Here is an 18,719-nt window from a genome sequence, read left to right as displayed (position 1 = left end):
GCTAGAGAGAAAATGACCAATAACACATAATAACCGGGGAATAATGGAGAGTGGGAGCAGCAAGAGAAGGGCACATGATCGGGTGAATGGGAGAATTTTTACTGCATAGCCCTCGGGGTCACCAGCCAAAAAGAAACCTTATGGAGAGAGTGAATTTCCCAGGCGAAGAAGGCTGCCCTTCTTCAGGGGTAACCACTACTGTCGCTAAATTAAACTAGCTTGAACATCAAGAAACCATTCATAAAAAACTATGCATCCAATCATACGTCTTTTCATGGCACTTTATTTATTGCGTAAACAGGCATGAAGTAATGAATTGGATGCGGAAGTTAATAATTTTAATAATTATAATACTTGGTACCGTCTACTCTCTGTACGTGTAAAAGAAGAAATGCTTTGCATATCAATCGGCAAACGTATGGACGAATAAGAATTGTTAAATTTGTTAAACTTCCAACAATTTAGTGTACTATATGTTCATTTACGGTATTAATGTAAATGCATACCAAATAATGAAGCGTTTTACAGAACAGATTTACAAATTTTTAATAGGGCCCCGGAGGAAATTTTTCTCGGGATAACCATCAATTAGTAGCATTTACGTGTAGAAGCAGTTGGCCGGTGGTAATAAAGCATTAGATTAAGTGATGCATGCATTGATAGAACGATCCATTTACAGTTTATGTTATGCATTGTTCTCGCACTATACACATGTAAAAATAAACAAAAATACAAATTATTCTCTGACAGAGTGGTTAGTTACACGTGATAAATAGGAGATCTTCGATGCTGGGTTTATTGCATCGCCTTGCTTATTTGATGACGTACTATATAGGCATTCGTTCGTGCATTGGTTTCCAGTACATTCGATAGTGTTCCATTAAACTATTTTTTTAGAAATAAAAATATTCAAAAATATTGTTCACTATGTGAAAGTTTTCCTTGGTTATTATACGTATAAACTAGAATGGGAGCCTTCTAATACTCGAATAGAAACGATAAATCACATAAAATTAGAAGGGGTAGGAGTCATGTCTTATTAATTGATAAAATTATTCACTCCTCGCCTTAGGGTTGGGCGAAATTAATTGTCTTACATGGATCTTTGGTAAAGTGAAATTTTGATGATACTCAGATGGATATATTTCCCATGTCGTCAATGATGTTATACTTGGTGTCTTGTCACCATGAAATGAGCTGAGCATCAAGATTTGATACAGGCAGATGGGAAAGGTGTCAAGCATAGTTAACTTAGGGCATCCTTGGCAAAGGGGAGCAGCGATTCAGTGGGCATAGGCGTCCCATGTCATGCCTAAACTAACTGGATGTTTTCTGTCGCTTCTGACCGATGTGGTCATCTGCGACAGGAGTCTGATGACAGTGGTTGCTGCTGGTATTTTAAACATTTCAAAGAGTGGCAATTAATAATTTAGTTTAGGGTATTGGGTATAGCGTTCGTCTACTGAAGAAGGAGCTCAGGTTTAAATCATCAATCTCGTTGCGTCTACCAAACCAAGGTTTCTTGAGACCAGGAATCTCTGGGACATCATAGGGCGAATACAAGGTTAAGAAATAGCGCCTTTTGTCGGCATCTTGTTTGTACAAGAGTCACATGCAATGTGGCGAGCTCTAAATTCGCTTACCAAAATTCCTTCGGGTGACTCTATTGGCACCCATTCAGTTACTTTCTGATTTAACGCATGCATTACGAAAATTTAACGAATACATACCAACCTCATCACAATAAAAACCTCTCTTTAAACATTCATATTCCGCCAGTCTATGCTACGGCGTTCTAAAGAAAGAATTTGTAGCAACGGAGTTTCCGACCTGTCCCCAGCAGTCTCTACAAGACAAAACCCCTGCTAGAATGTTTTACCATTGTTCGCTTGGGTAACTAAAACATTCATATATATATATATATATATATATATATATATATATATATATATATATATATAATATCTTCGAAATGGAACGCTCATCGGCGACACACAAATATATAAAAACACAGATGTAGATTTTTAGAATATAGAGACACAAAGAAAGGACACTCACAATTTGTTATTTTACGTTTCGACAGCACGGCTGTCGTCTTCAGAATGGCGTTCTCGGGGAAGAGCGGAGAGGATGTGCGGGGGAGAGGTGGGGGTAGGAGAGGTAAAGGGACCAATAGGAAATGAACAGGGGGGTGGGGGGGATATGTAGGCAGCCAATTGATGCATTCAGTGGGCTTGGTTCAGCCCGGGCGGTTTGAATGATTGGGCCACCCAGATATGCGCCATCTCGCGGGTTCTCACCTCTATTGTACTCGCAGATTTGGGAAGGATTTCAATCACCGAAACAGAGAAGCAGTCGTCAAAAGATTGGTTGTGGGAAGCGGTGTGAGTAGGGATGGGATAATTAAGAAAGGTGGGAGATTTGGTGGAATATCGGTGGTTATTCATGCGGAGGGAAAGTGCGGTCGTGCATTCGCCCACGTAGAAGGCAGGGCAGAAGTTACAGGAGAGGCGATATATAATATTTTTTGAGGTACAGGTGGCGAGTGGTTGGGAGTTGGTACTGAGTGAGGGGGAGGGTCTTAAAAGATGACAGCATTTGCAGCGTGGGCGGTTGCATGGTGCGGATAGGGGCGGGGGAGAGACGGGGGTGCTTGAAGTTGGATTTGTGGACTTAAAGATGTCTCGCAGGTTCGACGGGCGTTTAAATGAAACAGAGGGACAGTGTGGGAATAAAAGTGATGTGGACTGAGTGTTATTGATAATTGGGAAGAGGTCACGGATTAGATGTTTAATTTTGTGTGTTCCGGGGTAAAAGTAAAATCCTCAAACCGTCAACACAATACACTCCCCTCCCCAAACCAAACCGCCCAAAATGCCCTAATCTTATCACCACTTTCTTCCCCGGAACACACAAAATTAAACATCTAATCCGTGACCTCTTCCCAATTATCAATAACACTCAGTCCACATCACTTTTATTCCCACACTGTCCCTCTGTTTCATTTAAACGCCCGTCGAACCTGCGAGACATCTTTAAGTCCACAAATCCAACTTCAAGCACCCCCGTCTCTCCCCCGCCCCTATCCGCACCATGCAACCGCCCACGCTGCAAATGCTGTCATCTTTTAAGACCCTCCCCCTCACTCAGTACCAACTCCCAACCACTCGCCACCTGTACCTCAAAAAATATTATATATCGCCTCTCCTGTAACTTCTGCCCTGCCTTCTACGTGGGCGAATGCACGACCGCACTTTCCCTCCGCATGAATAACCACCGATATTCCACCAAATCTCCCACCTTTCTTAATTATCCCATCCCTACTCACACCGCTTCCCACAACCAATCTTTTGACGACTGCTTCTCTGTTTCGGTGATTGAAATCCTTCCCAAATCTGCGAGTACAATAGAGGTGAGAACCCGCGAGATGGCGCATATCTGGGTGGCCCAATCATTCAAACCGCCCGGGCTGAACCAAGCCCACTGAATGCATCAATTGGCTGCCTACATATCCCCCCCACCCCCCTGTTCATTTCCTATTGGTCCCTTTACCTCTCCTACCCCCACCTCTCCCCCGCACATCCTCTCCGCTCTTCCCCGAGAACGCCATTCTGAAGACGACAGCCGTGCTGTCGAAACGTAAAATAACAAATTGTGAGTGTCCTTTCTTTGTGTCTCTATATTCTAAAAATCTACATCTGTGTTTTTATATATTTATATATATATATATATATATATATATATATATATATATATACTCATATATACAGGAACAGATATAAGGAAAAGGGATAGGAACACACATAAAGGACGAACACAATAGAGGTGGGGAAGGCGGAATCCGCCGTTTGGCGGGATTTCGTGTTTGAATGTGTATTTGGCCAATGTGGCTCATCTCTTTCTTCTGGCTATGCGTGCCACGAAACGCACTGTTCCTTTCCTGTATGATGTTGTATGAATTCTAACCCACACTCTTTTCCTCTTGTGTGTGGTGTATTTCTCCTTTGGTGGGTGAAATAGCCCCCTGACGCCATCTCTTGGCTAAAGAATCGGGGCGCTTGGCGACATATTAGACCCACGGATCTCAGGGTAAATTACGTTTCCTCGATAGCTCAAGTAGTTAAGAGCATCCGCCCGGCAAGCGGAAAGATCCGAGGTTCGAGGTCAAGGAAATATTTTTACTCTTGTGATCTGTTCGATTCCGCCTTCCCCACCTCTATTGTGTTCGTCCTTTATGTGTTCCTATCCCTTTTCCTTTTATCTGTTCCTGTATATATGAGTATTTATTCGCCGTTTGGCGGGATTTCGTGTTAACAAATAAGGATCACCACATTTTGCCTAAAAGTCACATTAGCCAAAGGAGTCTTAAATACGACATAGGCAACGAGAGTCTCTGTTCCCACTAAATATATGGGTATTCTCGTACAGGTATACATATGAGTATAAATATACCTGTGTAAATTTAGAAGTACATATATATCGTTTGCCGGAGATGTGTAGTTCAGTGGTACTGCGTGGGAGTATCAACCAGAGACCCGCGTTCGATCCTCTGGAACGCCTCTGGACACCCTCAGTTTCAACCTGTAGTGCTTTACCATTTGCAGCCAGAAAATGTTTGTGCGGGGAATGGCACGCAATGGGTCAGGAACATTTTAAAATCCGGACAGGAATCTTCGAACACCTGGTGCTGGTGAAGAGCGCAGGTATAGATAAATTGCAAAACGAGGAAAATAATTAAATGTAAGGGGAGGAAATAGCAATATTGTGCAATTTGAAGAAATTAAGAAACAGATGAATTGGGCACACTAGATTTGCCGAATATCTTAGAGTGGAAGACTTCACGAGCATGTATAAATGTGCGTAGGCAAAGCAAAGAGAGATGTTAACGGAAGATAAATCAGGCTAAGCAAGGGAGCTATAAAAAAAATATCAACGGTTCCACGCTCATATTTGTGGCATTTCGCTCGAAGAATCGAATACAAACCATGTAATGTCACTAAAATTGTCTCTTGCGCTACGCTACAATCCAATTCATGACGTCGCTGACTTTCTCATTTACTACACCTTCAGATAACGGGGTACTCACTGATATCACCTATATGTTGGGACCTGTTATATTGTAAAAAGTAAATACTTTTCGTGATATCCACAGTCTGCATTCATTTCTTGAAGAAAATTATCACTAGAATAGCAAGATGCAGTCAACCAATGCTTTTGACGAGGCAAATTCAGTAATTCCAATTTGTCAACTAAATTGGATGTATGGTATGACTATCTTCCGTTAACGGTGGCGATATGATTTAAATTATATCTAGGTTCAATCAGTGCACAGGTGACTAAGAATTTTTGCCTGAGAGGCCCCGGGCACGGGAATGACATAATAAGGATGATGGAGATCAGGAATTAAAGGCCCCGCGGAGATATTCCACGAGGAACTGAGAACTAGGTGGGCGGTGTCTTTCGCCCGTCGGGGTTTTTCTTCGGGGAGGAGCAGAGACGAACGGTGAATGAGTGAGCAATGGCACTGCGGCCGTGGACTGTGCTACCCCACCTCCCGCGACCTCCCTACTACTCCTGGCCGAAGGGAGTGGAAGGCGCGGAGGAAGCGGCGGAAGCTGCCAGGGGTTCCTGTGGGGGGTTAGGGGAAAAGGGTCTCCCCCCTAGAACCTTCATCCCTCCACCCGTGAACTCAGGGGCGGGGGAGGGTTGGGGGCAAGGGAAGAGGTAGCGGGCGGGGTCGTTGTCTTCCGGTTGGCCCGTCACGAAGATGGCGGGAACGGGGGTGTCGGTGCCGGGGGAGGAGGTCGGACGAGAGGGGGGTTGGGGTCAGGGGTGGAGGGGAGAGAGCAGGGGGAGCATCTTCCCTCCATGGGGGTGGGGGAACGGGCAGGGCGCACGAGGACGGGCGCAATCGATACCCAGGGCCCCAAAGAATAAGGTTGCCACCCGCCCATGCCTCTCTGCTGCTCCCCTCTCCCTCCGCCCCCCCTCATCTCTCTCTCCCTTCCTCCTAATCCACTCCTTTGCCGCCGAGGTTGAGTTATGGCTCCTCTGACAATGTTTCCTTTTGCCTCCGATAGATGGGACCTTACGTTTGCATTCAAGTATCCACAGCAGTTATGACCTCCCTCCTTCCGACACTTCACGCTCCGGGTTTCACCACTATTTGGTCACCGTGACGTCCCTCCACGCCTGAAATTCAAGTATGCAATAATTCCTATTTGGTCGGAACTATAGCGAATAAATATTCAAGGAATTCTATTGAAGGTTATATGCACACAAAAAAAGGCATAGAACGAAAATTGTAAATGCAGAAATCAGTGTGGACTAAAAATTTTGATGCGTGTCAAAGTGAAAACGATTGAAACACCCACATTCAGTTTTATATTGACTTATGAAATCTGAGTAGGCATGCTTGAATGAAGTAAAGATGGTAATAGTAAGACGGATATTTATGACGTATTAGGCCAAGGCAAGAGTCAACATTTTGGTATGATGTTATATCGTGTTCTTTTCGATTCGCATTAATAAAGCTATGATTTGGACTTTTTAAATTACGCACGCATAGAGGAAAGAGGCAAAAATATTTTTAATGCTTCGGTAAAAGTAATGACGAAATATTTTTCAAAGGCTAGGATGTAAATGGATGGACTATCACGTGCTTTACCGCTGTGTATATCTGAAAACATTAATAATCTTGTGCAGAGGAGAGAAAACTTTTAATTAGTTGAAACATATCCTCATCCCCTTAACCCTCAATCTCTTGGTATAATATTTTGTTAAAATAAATAGTGCGAAATTATTTGAAAAGTTTTTTTTTAATTTTACGTCAGTGATACATACATTTAGCATGTATCATACTTGTTGTTAAGAAAAATTAATTGCATTATCGCTGTCTTAGAAAATATAAGATAATTATGCTGTTTGTTGTTTTACTTATTATGAAAGATCTTTTTATAGCTTAAGTCCAAATTGAAGGGTTTTGAAAATCAGAAAATGGTGACACATATAATGAAAGATTTGCTTTTGGGAAAGGTTTCGTGTTGATTAGTGGTCACAAATGAAGTAACTATTGAAATTCAGTTTTCATGCATGGTAATTAAAAAATACATTTTTAATGAAAGTAAATTCGAGAAACTGCAGTTATTCGGTATGATCATACGTATCTCAACATTCTATTCCCAAGAAAGTCTTTTCGTTCACATGACATAGCGACGTCGAGCTTGATTTTTTTCGGATTTAATACTGTAAATGTTTTCGGCAATATTCGGTATCAGCTGCCATCAAAATAGTGCGCATCATCACTGCAATATAATTTTCCTACCGCTTACGTGAATGAATATCTCGCGCTGTCAGACTTGAATAATAGCGTCGTCTCGAGCAACGGAGGCAATATGAAAATATTGACGCAAACTAAGAAGCACTTTCGCGGCGATCATGCGTGAAAGGGTCGGAACAGACGGAATTCACAGAAATGTGGTGGATAGACAAACTCTCAGTTAAGACCTCTAATAAAGCTTCAAGCGAGAAATGACCTCCATGGGATGAAAGTTGCTAGTTGGATGGCGCGAGAGTCTGGTTTTCAGCGGTCGAGAAGTTTCTAAGACGAGTGTTTGAGTAAGAAGTTTGCTTTTGAATAACAAGAATGAATCCTGAACATATTTCAGAGAACTTCTATTACACAAAACACGCATTGAATTGTGTCGTGATGATAGATAATAGCATGTAGATAACAACGTCCACAATACACTTTTTAGGATCAATGAAGTTTTTATGAAATCATTTGATCCCGAAGGAGGTTCTCCTGTTTATGAGGCAACCCGCAAATCATTTATTGTGACCAAGGTGCTCCGATGAAGCTGCCTTTCGATAACGCCAAAAGAGGACCCCAGAATAGGGCTGAAAGGTATCTATAGGGTGGTCGTTTATTATTTAAATCAATCAGTTCGTATAGATGACTTCAAGGAGCCTGTTGATTAAGCTTTCATAAATTTCCTTGGTATGACAGTATTCGTGATATGGTTAATGTACGATTGTGTCGATATGACGTTTGTAGGAAATTTGGACAATGTCCCGGATGTACACATTTTGAAGAATAGTATGAAAATTGGTCATGAGGCAGCGTATAACGGAGATCATATCCCTGATCAACTTATATGATCATTCAGGGTTTTTTTACCAAATGGACTATGCAATCGATTAGGGATGCTCCTTATTAGATAAACACTATCGATATTGGTTAAATTTTGAAAACAAACTTTCCAACCTTTTCGTATTTTGCATTACTGGCCATTCTTATACCCGAATATCATAGTAATCTTCCAACAATTCAGATCTTCGATTACGTGAAATCAAGATAACACTCTATTATTCCTTCACTGAATTTTATTCAGGTACAACTGGTTTCAACGTTTCAGCATCATCATTAAGTACCTGATGATGACGCTGAGCGTTAGAACCGGTTGCACCCGAATAAAATTCAGTTACCGAGTGCAATGCTTTCCTTATTTCATAAACTTGAACATTTACATGGTTTAACCTTAAACCATCGACTTCGATGACATAGTTTAGAAATTTGTGATGCTTTCTGATATACTGAATATTTTTTCATTTTTCTATCTTATTGGCATATTTAAATAGTCTGCCACCAATTAATAAGCATCATTCCCTGATTTTATTGTATCCCTCTCATTGAAACCAACGTGTATCAAGTTTTGCAACATCCCTCGTTCGTTAATCATAATGTACAGAAAATATTCTAGTTTGCTCATTGTCGCCTAAATTTAGATGTAAAAATAGCAATGTCACTGCATGTGCCATCAGAATTACCGTCCGAAAGTTTTCACGTCCATCTAGTGTCCCATTTCTGGGAATAGGCACACATACCACTTTCTCCTCGATATTCATTAGTGGATAGTTAGCCCACAGAATATGTATATACCAGGGATTATATTTCTAATTGTGGTTAAGTCTTCCCGCCAGCATTTTTGATTATCGATGTACAAACACTTATTCACGCGCAATAATCACATTTTAGACCACCTTCATCTCACACTTTGGCCATTAGTAACTTCTGCTATCATTCATTTTTATATTTATAGATCTCCCAACTACTCCTGCTAGCTCTTCCCTTTTCCTTAATTTTTAATTGATATTTATCCATCTCCTCAGGAATCGTATCGACTTTTTCACATTGGTGTTAGCAAATCCTAGGAGTGGTTTCTCACCATTCTACAAACTGCTTCAAACAAGAGGTAACAGCTTAGTTATTCCAAATTTGCTCTTTACTGCCTCATCTTTCTATTTCGCCATTCTAATTTAATTTTTTATTCTTCTATAGGCCGTCTTTAGTTTGCAATTTCTCACCAAAATCCTGAGCATTACTTAAAATTCTGCATCTCTACGTATGACTTAATTCAAAGCTAAAAGGAGAGTCCAGAGACACACTCGTATAATATTTTGTATTTCTCGGAAAATACTCCATTAGGCCTGACTGAGTGACATTTCGTTCCATGGGAAATGCATCCTTATCTAAGATTGCTAACGTGTGATGTATCCATACTGCATTCGATATCTATTTATGAATTACAATATTTCAGGATTGGGGTCCAAGGTGAATATAAAAATATGATTAGTATTGCATTTCTTAGAAAAGAAGTCCATTCATGTATAGGCTCGGGAGAGTGGTTTCAACCGAAGCGGACCAATTTAAACGCTTTGGATTAACACGAGCATTGGACTTAGTAACATGTGGAAAACTCGTTAGGAACATCTGCTGTGATCAGGAAACCTGGCTTCAACAAACGAGCAGTGGGGAAAACTCGAATTAAAATGGTAAAAGAGGTGTTATTTTGAGCTGATTAAACTTCACTTTTAGCACTCATGGAGCATATGGGCCCCTAAGCAGAATGATCTCAATTTATGGAATCAAAAAGGTGTAGAAAAACGTAATTCATTTCGAAAAACCCTTTTGACCGATTAATAAACACTGTCGTATTTTTATTGAGTTTCATGAGATGAGAACCACTTGATGCACATAAAATCAAGAGCATTACATTTCCAGCTTAAACTACCGGATAAATAATAATTCGTTTGAGTGTAATGCTGGCATTAAGACTACTCCAAACCCCACTTTACGTGACCGCGATGTGAAGAGGATTGGACTGATGGACTAACTGTTAAAAGGAACTGTTCGTTCCTGACTGATTTTCATCATGTAAGGCCCGCTGTGCGTGTACATTTTAAGAGTTTTAATTGGACTGATTTGCTCGAATTTCCACCATTGTCCATCCATCACCATAACTCTTGTTTAGATTTGGATGAGCCAAAGATAAAATTTCTCTAATTTTGCTACAATGCGTTATTATTTATTTCCCTTGTGTCTAGGGGATTTGTCAACCCAACAATATATGTCCTTTTAAAGAATTTTGAGATAATTAGTGGCCATGAAGACGTAGAAGATTAAGGCATTATAAATTATTGGAGGATGCCATTAATATCTCAAGTTTGACCAAGATGGACAAAAGAAGTAATATTTTTTCGCTATCTTACCGGTTAAGGTAGCACAATTTGTTCTAACCGAAAACAACCTGTAATCGGGGACTACAGTAAGTCCCTCTTCAAATGCCGCAAACTTCTTTCCTCCATCCCAACCAACTTGCCTCTCCTATTCATTTCCACGCCTTGTTTGTCCAAAACCCTTCCCTCTATCGCAATCTTCAACAACTCATACGAAGTAAGTCAAAACCATTCTTAACAACGGCTTTTACTTCGGTTTAGAACGAATTTCCTCTGCTAGCCATTGATTACTTGATTGACCTCACATATAATTTAAAAGTTACAGCCAAAGTTGAAGTATTTGTTCTGGATGTGGATTGGCAGGGCAACTGTCCGATCGCCAAGCAACAGCACTTCGATATCAGGTCTGTCGAATGCGGGTCCGTTCCCGGGAGGAGGCGGATGGTAGGCGTGTGTGACATCACCGCCTGATTATCTTTTCCCCCCTCATGCCAGGGTCCCACCTTCCCGGAACTAACGTCCCTCCTACCTCGACAACCCTCTCCTTCGTCGCCGCACCCCTCCTTCCCCACCTCCACGTGCCCTTCCCCCCCTTCACCTGCCATTGTCTCAGGCGGCGAGATGAAGATGGGTGGGTGGGTGGGGAGAGAGGGGGAGGGGCGAGTGGTGGGCTTTGGGAGGTCCCCTGCCTGCGGGGAATCTGTCGATTCCGCCGCTTGATCGATTGCATTCCTGCATCCAAAGGGGGCGGGGACGAGCGGGAGTTGGATGGGTAGGTGGGCAGTGGCGTGCTCTGGTGCCCCTGCCGTGGACCCATTCCCGCCGCCCCCAGGGGGTGAGGACTGTCCCCCAGCGGGACGACGCAACAAGGCCAGGCCGGCGGGCTCTGACCGAGCCCCCCGTCCTCCCCTCGTTTTGATAAACAATGTGCGCGTCTCTCGCTCGCCATAACAACCGGAGGCGTTGCGGGGAGATGCGGACCGCGAGAGGGGGGGTTCAAATCAGGGGATCAGCCGTCACTTCCTCAACCCCCTTCTCGTGTTCCGCTCGTCCCTTCATCAACAACGCCTATGCCATCGTTACTCCGCCGCCGAATAGAGAAGACCCCCTGAAGAAATGGATTAAAAATCAATTGCTCGTTTTGGATCGCAGAAAGTTGTAGCATGGCACTATGCATTTGCACGGCCGTCGTCATCAGATGATCACTGGTGTATTGTTTATTTATATATGTATATGTGTGTGTGTATGTGAGTGTGAGTGCGTGTTTTATCTTTCCTGGAAATTACTCATTCATAGATGAATACATGAGAGTAATTCCGAGAAATTTAAGAATTTTTTAGTGGAAACACAAAAAAAAGCAAAAGAAGATATGGGGGAAAATTTACAAAAAAGGCTGACTTTAAACGGAAAAATAATTTACTTGAATGAGATAGAAATTTAGGATACTCTTTACGTCATCATTGTGGAAAATCCTTGAAATGCGAGGCTACGCTGCTGAAGTCGGATCTGGTGCTTTCCCGGCGTATTTGCTTCATGAAGTTTTCTCGGGTCTCCCACCGGGTCAGGGGTTCCATATTGGCCGATGTTTCGATGCCCGACTGGGTGAGCTTCTACCCTGAGGACGATGCACGAATCTGACATTGAAACGTTGGCCAATATGGAACCCCTGACCCGGTGGAAGACCCGAGAAAACTTTATGAATACACTGGGGAGTTAAACTGCCGGATGATTTTTTGGCTAGATTATGTTAATACTAGCATGCAATTTTGTTGTTGAGTTATTTCACAACACGCGTTTGATGCGTACTGCCCCAAGTTTCCTCAATATAAATTTACTACTTCAAGGTCTTTTGATTCAATTATGTAACCAATTTTGCTGACAACAGTAAACATATAAAATAGCGCAAATATATTAACCATCATGATCAAAATATATGGTAAAAATATTTGAAAATGTTAAACCGGAAAAATAATGAATTTTCAGTTGACTTCGGAGTTCTACTGGCGTAATGAATATGTTTGAGGAGTATTAAGAATCGTGTTGTATGTAATATTATCTAGCAATGGGAATTAATAAAAATACGTTTTTCCCAAGTTATTTGAGCGTTGAAAATTTAGACGTACGGCATTTCACGTTAGCAGAAAACTTGGCGTTGTGTTGAAGGAAAGAAGAGCATTCAGGCAGCACAGTTATTTCATAAGACGCATCGGCAGATTTAGAGAAAAGAGAAGAAGAGAGAGATTATAACCGTAACGTATACATACGCCAATTATATGCAGATTAATTCTCATGTTGGTGTGAAATGCAGGTCATGGATTTTCCAATGGAGCGATTTTTTTCTGGGTCACATGGTTCTGCTGTATATAAACTCAGCTTCGCGATTCTTTGACAGTCGATTGGCTATTTTATTAGAATTATTAAAAGTTCTATGAAAATTAATTTGAAGGAAAAGTGAAATGTATGTGAATTTTATTTATTAAGATTTAAATAGGTACTATGTTGCTTTGCATGTTTGTTGAGTACTGCCCCAGTTTGTTTTACAACTCTCACAGAGTATTCTCATGATTAGCTGCTTGTTCTGTTGAACTCTATCCCAGAGCAACAGGAAAGCAAAATGCAATACAATTTTAAGTGTTGACTTCCACCTCCTTTTTAATCATATGTGTGATACCAAAATATTCATAACTATGCATTTTTAATATGAATAAAATGCATGGAAAAATGAGTAATTTTTTAACTGGCCATTTTTCGCCTGTCCTTAAAGTCATACTCTTTATCATTTTAATATGCATATCCAAAGAAATTCGAAAGGCGTATTTGAGCTTTCCACTACCAGTCCTCCTTTTGGTTTATAATATATATTAAAAAGTGTATCACTTCATATCATTATAGTTGGTCGACCGATAGAAGTGATATATCTTTAATCTAAAGCACTTTGTGCCATAAGTTGTGGTAATAATTCAATCAAATTTATGTCAAATAGGTCAATGCTATCTATTTTCATATAGAAAAATGAAATAAAGAAATTAAAATCATTGTCTGGGATGCTGAACTGTGTGTATCGCCGGGAACTCTTTTAACTTTCCAAGTTTATTTTATAATAGTAAAGCATTCCAAAGAGCTTATTGTATTTTTTCAACGCTTTTTCCTGCAATCGTATCACATTTATCAAGAATAATATAGGAGGAAGTATTTAACTTTTGAGAAACCCTTTTTGAGGAAAAAGGAATTCCATGTAAAATAGGAAGACAAAAAATTGTGTCATGCCTAAGCCTTCATTCTTACCTACCTCACCGTTTATAGTTTACTTTTAATGCAGCTTCCAATTGAATTTCCCTCTTTTGCATGACGAAAAGGCTACTACTAGTTTTTTTTTTTAAATTCCCCATACCTTCAGGAGAAATGTCTCGAGGTAAATGCAATGTTTGAACCCACAGGCCTTTTATGCCTAACGTTAAAAAAAAATAGTGACAACTTTCAGGCACATTGAAGAATTTGATTCTGGAGCAGTGTTTATTCGGATCATCTGAAAATGTTGGACTGTAACGCTACTATTTTGATTCCGACTGTGGCTGCCTAAGGCTCAAGTTCCAATATTTCAGCTTCAAAAAATTACCTTTAGTTTTTCCGAGATCTCGGACAAACGACTGAATGGATTGTTGTACTTGCATTTCTCTCTCTTACTGCGGTTTCTTCTTTGAGCCATTTACCACTCTGTCTACATGAGAACTCTAAAATAATGTTTTTTTTTCGATGTAGTTTTGCCGGGAAAGTGGAAAGATGTGAGGCATGGCATGCAAAGCATGGATGAAGGGATGATGGGGAAATAAATACCCCGATTTTGTTAATACCCGCATTAAAAAAGTTCTTTAAGGAAAAATTATGTTTGTCAAATTAAACGCTTGATATATATTGGAAATACTTGTCAAAAAATAGTTTAAATTGTAGTTGTCTGCGATTACATTTCAAATTCCTATGGAACAGAATTAATATAAAATCTGATGCAACCCGAACATTTTTACTTCGACATTTTACAAGTCGTACATGATAAACTGCTTGTTTATGACAAAATTCATCGTCTTTTGAAATATTTCTATGTGTACATATATATATATATATATATATATATATATATATATATATATATATATATATATATATATATATATATATATATATATATACACACACACAGTATATCTGATATTACATATAGATAAGCTATTGAGAACACTGTATGTTTAAATGTGATGTAAAATATAATATTCATTGGAATAAAATATCAATGACAGAAAATTCCGATAATTTCGAAAAGTGATACTGCATTGTAAGGTATTTAAGCATTTTATGTTTCATAAAATTTTTGCTTTACTATAAATTCCAGCACGAATACATTGCACTGTTAAATATACCATAAGTCCATGATAGAGAAAAAGTAATAAATTTTCTAAGGATTTTCATTTGTGATTTCGATTTTGTTCATCATGCATTCGCATAACCGTTGCCTCACTTTTCATATTTTACCAGAGCACTTCCAGTCAAATAATAGAAGCAGAGCAATCTCTGCCAGCTGATATGTGTTCTATAATAAATACTCAAAAACTCCATCTGCGTCTGCAACCAGCTTGATGGGTATTCAAATACAGGTTCCCTTGTTACACGCAAATGCGCTTGATTGGATTTAGCCTCTGCACTATTAAAGAAAGCAACCTAGTTAAAACTGAATAAAAAGTTACTTCCCGAACGGCATAGCTGGAACAATAGGTAACACGACCCCACGTTCAGGATTTGTTTTAGAAGGCTGTCGATTGCCTATTGTGGGAACTTGAGGATTGAGGATATTGTGTGGAGCGTTGAGCATTGATTACCATTCAATCGGTAGGTGAGTTTTCATTTCCTCGTTTTAACAATTATAATTTTCTATTCACTTTACGCTAATAATTCACGTGACCAATTACTGAGTCATTAATATGGGCATAGAATTTAAGCAACAGTCCTTGAGTAATTGGCCATTGAAAGGTTATGTCCGTCATGGTGCTGTGAATGCGTATAAAAATGTGAGAAATCCGCCGACAGGCTCGCCAATCAGTGAATATTATGCTCTGAAAAAATCAGAGTTTTCCATTTTTACGGTTAATTGTAGGCAATCATGAAGAGAAGTCCAAAAATATCTATCCCTAAGCGTGTGAATACATTCTAATATAACATTCTTATTTATAATTTTGGTATCTCTATCAAAAGCTCAAGACGTAAAAAAGACAAAAAAAGCAATATAGACCATTTTTCATGGTACTTAAGTCGTAAAAAAATACAACGTAAAACTCACTTGCAGCGCCTCAATTTTGATTTTGACCGGCCGATGGATCGAATTTGCGTTCCAGATATAGTGCAAGACGAAGGTCCTTTTTAGGGCGAGTAGTTATAGTAAAATTAATACGGTCGTTGTCATTAATTCTAATTTTGTTTTAAAAAACTAAGGTGATCGAAGAGTGAAATGGGGAGAATTATTTTAAAATGAATCACTGGTAGGTATATTACAAATGGTATGCCGTTCTTGATATTTTGCTTCAAATCACATTCAATAAAATACCATCCATTTCATCAAATGAAAAATCCAGAATTTAATAAGTTTTATAGGAATAACAATGTCGCAACGTGTACTTGAAACTCTACGGAATTGTTTAGAGAGATGGTTGAGGCCGAAACTTCGTTGAAATCCATTTCTAAAGCACGAAGAAAGACTCAAAGTCTACATTTCCACAGGAAACGCAAAGTATTTCACGGAACATTAACTCAAAATGCAGGCATAACTTCCCCATCATACACTCTTATAAGTATCAAACTTTTTATACTTAATCTTAATAATTGTATGTACGCTTATTTGGCAATTTTATTTAATTGGCATTGAAGTTTACACATTCATTCTCTTAAATATCGTAATGAAATTATGATTTTACAGCTCGTATATAGAATCCTCATGAAGTTGGATGGATGCCAAATTAGGAATGTAACGTGGCCGAGTTAGTTTTGTTAAACGTTATACTGAAGTTATGAGCGTAAGAAGATAACTAGAAGAGCTCGGTTCGAAATCGCACACGCATGTTGCCTGCATCTTAATTATTATGAGTACTGCTAACAGCCCCTCTCGTATGCATAGAGAAGTATATCAAACTTATAAACCGTTGTGCTTGCATCTGTCAATGTATACACACATATATATTATATATATATATATAAGAATATAAACATATCTGTATAAATATACATACAGGTATATATGTATACAAATGGATTTCAACGAAGTTTCGGCCTCAACCATCTCTCTTAACAATTCCGTAGAGTTTCAAGTATGCGTTGCGTAATTGTTATTCCTATAAAACTTATGAAATTCTGGATTTTTCATTTGATGAAATGGATGGTCTTTTATTGAATGTGATTTGAAGCAAGCTTCTTTAATAACACTTAGGCTCTCATGACGGTGTCCTTTCAGGGAGGATTTCACTTTTGAGAATAGGAAATAGACTCCTGGTCCCAAGTAAGGACTGTAAGGGGGTTGGGGAATCATCACGATGCCGTTGCAAAATGTCTTCACAAGCAGATACTCCACTTTGCTTTTGGTCGTACGTGAAGACCTTCGGGATGAGTTAGCGCAGATATTTCGCATCACCAAATTTTCAGTGATAATGGTGTACACTGCCATCTTGTCAATACCAATACGGTCTGCGAACATAAGCACACTTAACCGACGGTCTTAATCCAGCACTTCAATCACACTTTACGAAAAAATTGTTGTTGATATATTTTACCCAAACCTAGTAGAACCATATTGACAAATAGTCTTGAAAAACGAAATTTTTTGACGATAAATGGCTGGTGTTTAATCACCCCCTGCCGCACACCCTGGTGGTGGTTTGCAGGGTACCAAAGACATGTATATGTGTTGATGTGGAAGCTAAGGAACCACCAAGAAAGCCTCCATAGGAGATACAGATTCCTTTAACAACCAGCGTGTGACGGTGTGGATTGGGGTCGTGCTCACTCGTTCATCCATCTCTTCAGAATGGCATTCACACTTTTTGCTTGCGAGTGTACACACGCGAGATTTGAGTACACTACCGAAATCACACTGGGGCGGGGTGGGGCGGGAGGCGGGAAAGAGGGCGGGGGAGGAGCTATGAAGGGTGGGGGGAAGGGGGCAGAGGAGGTGGTGTGTGGGCGGCTGGGGGGGTGCAGGAGGGAGGGTGAGGGTGAGAAGGGAGAGGGGAGTGGGTTGTGGTAGAAGGAGGGGGGGACGTTGGTCCGGCGCTGGAACTTATTGAACTGGGGGCAGCAGCGCGCCGGGGACGACGATAAATTGCACATCGTCCGAGTCTCGGCCTCCCCCGCCCACTCTCCTCTTTCTCTTTCGCCCCGGCCTGCCGGCCCTTGGGGTCCCCAGGGGGGGGTGCGAGGAGAGAAAAGGCGCGCAGATAACGACTCCTGCCAAAGGTTTTATGCGTGGACGGAGGAGAGGGGGAGTGTAGGGGGGCGGTTGCTCGGAGAGGGTATCCCTCTCTTTGGGCGAAGATCGGCCGGGTTGGGTGGGCGTGAGGGATTGTGGGGGATGGTCGAGATGGAGGGAGTGGGGCGGGAGGGTGGTGGTATCGGTGGCCTCGTGAAGGAACCTCTCTCTCTCTTACGAAGCCATTACGTGCGCCTCACAATTCTCACCCACCCCCGCGTCCCTCTCTCCCTCTCCCCCTCTGCCATTGTCCATTTGGAGGTGTGGACTCTCTATCCCTCTCCTCACCCGCCCCTCCTAACCCCCGTCCCGAACACATTCGCACCTTCTCCGTTCACGGCGATGAAGGAGGGCCCAGTCCGGAGGGGAAGGATGGGCCCGGGGAGTATGCACATTAGGCGGATGCTGCTTTTTAAGGGCGGACGGCCGCATATTGTTACGCAAAAGTTTGGGTTTTCGAGGGCGGAAGGCGGAGTGGAGTGAATTCACACGGTTTGTTTATGCATTGCGAGCGGTCCGTCGGAGTACGTTATGGAAGAGAAAGACTATTAGGTCGTGCAAGGATGGGCAAGTAGGAGTGAGAGTGAATACGTATATAGATACCTACCTCCAATTCGTATTCTAATATCACAAAGAGTATTAATAAAAATTATATTCATCGACATGGATATTCGTTACACATACATAACGCAACAACTTT

The sequence above is a fragment of the Hetaerina americana genome, unplaced genomic scaffold (assembly GCF_022747635.1).
Source record: "Hetaerina americana unplaced genomic scaffold, ioHetAmer1.1.p SCAF_6, whole genome shotgun sequence".
Classification (NCBI taxonomy): Eukaryota; Metazoa; Arthropoda; class Insecta; order Odonata; family Calopterygidae; genus Hetaerina; species Hetaerina americana.
Note: the sequence above shows the minus strand (reverse complement) of the source record.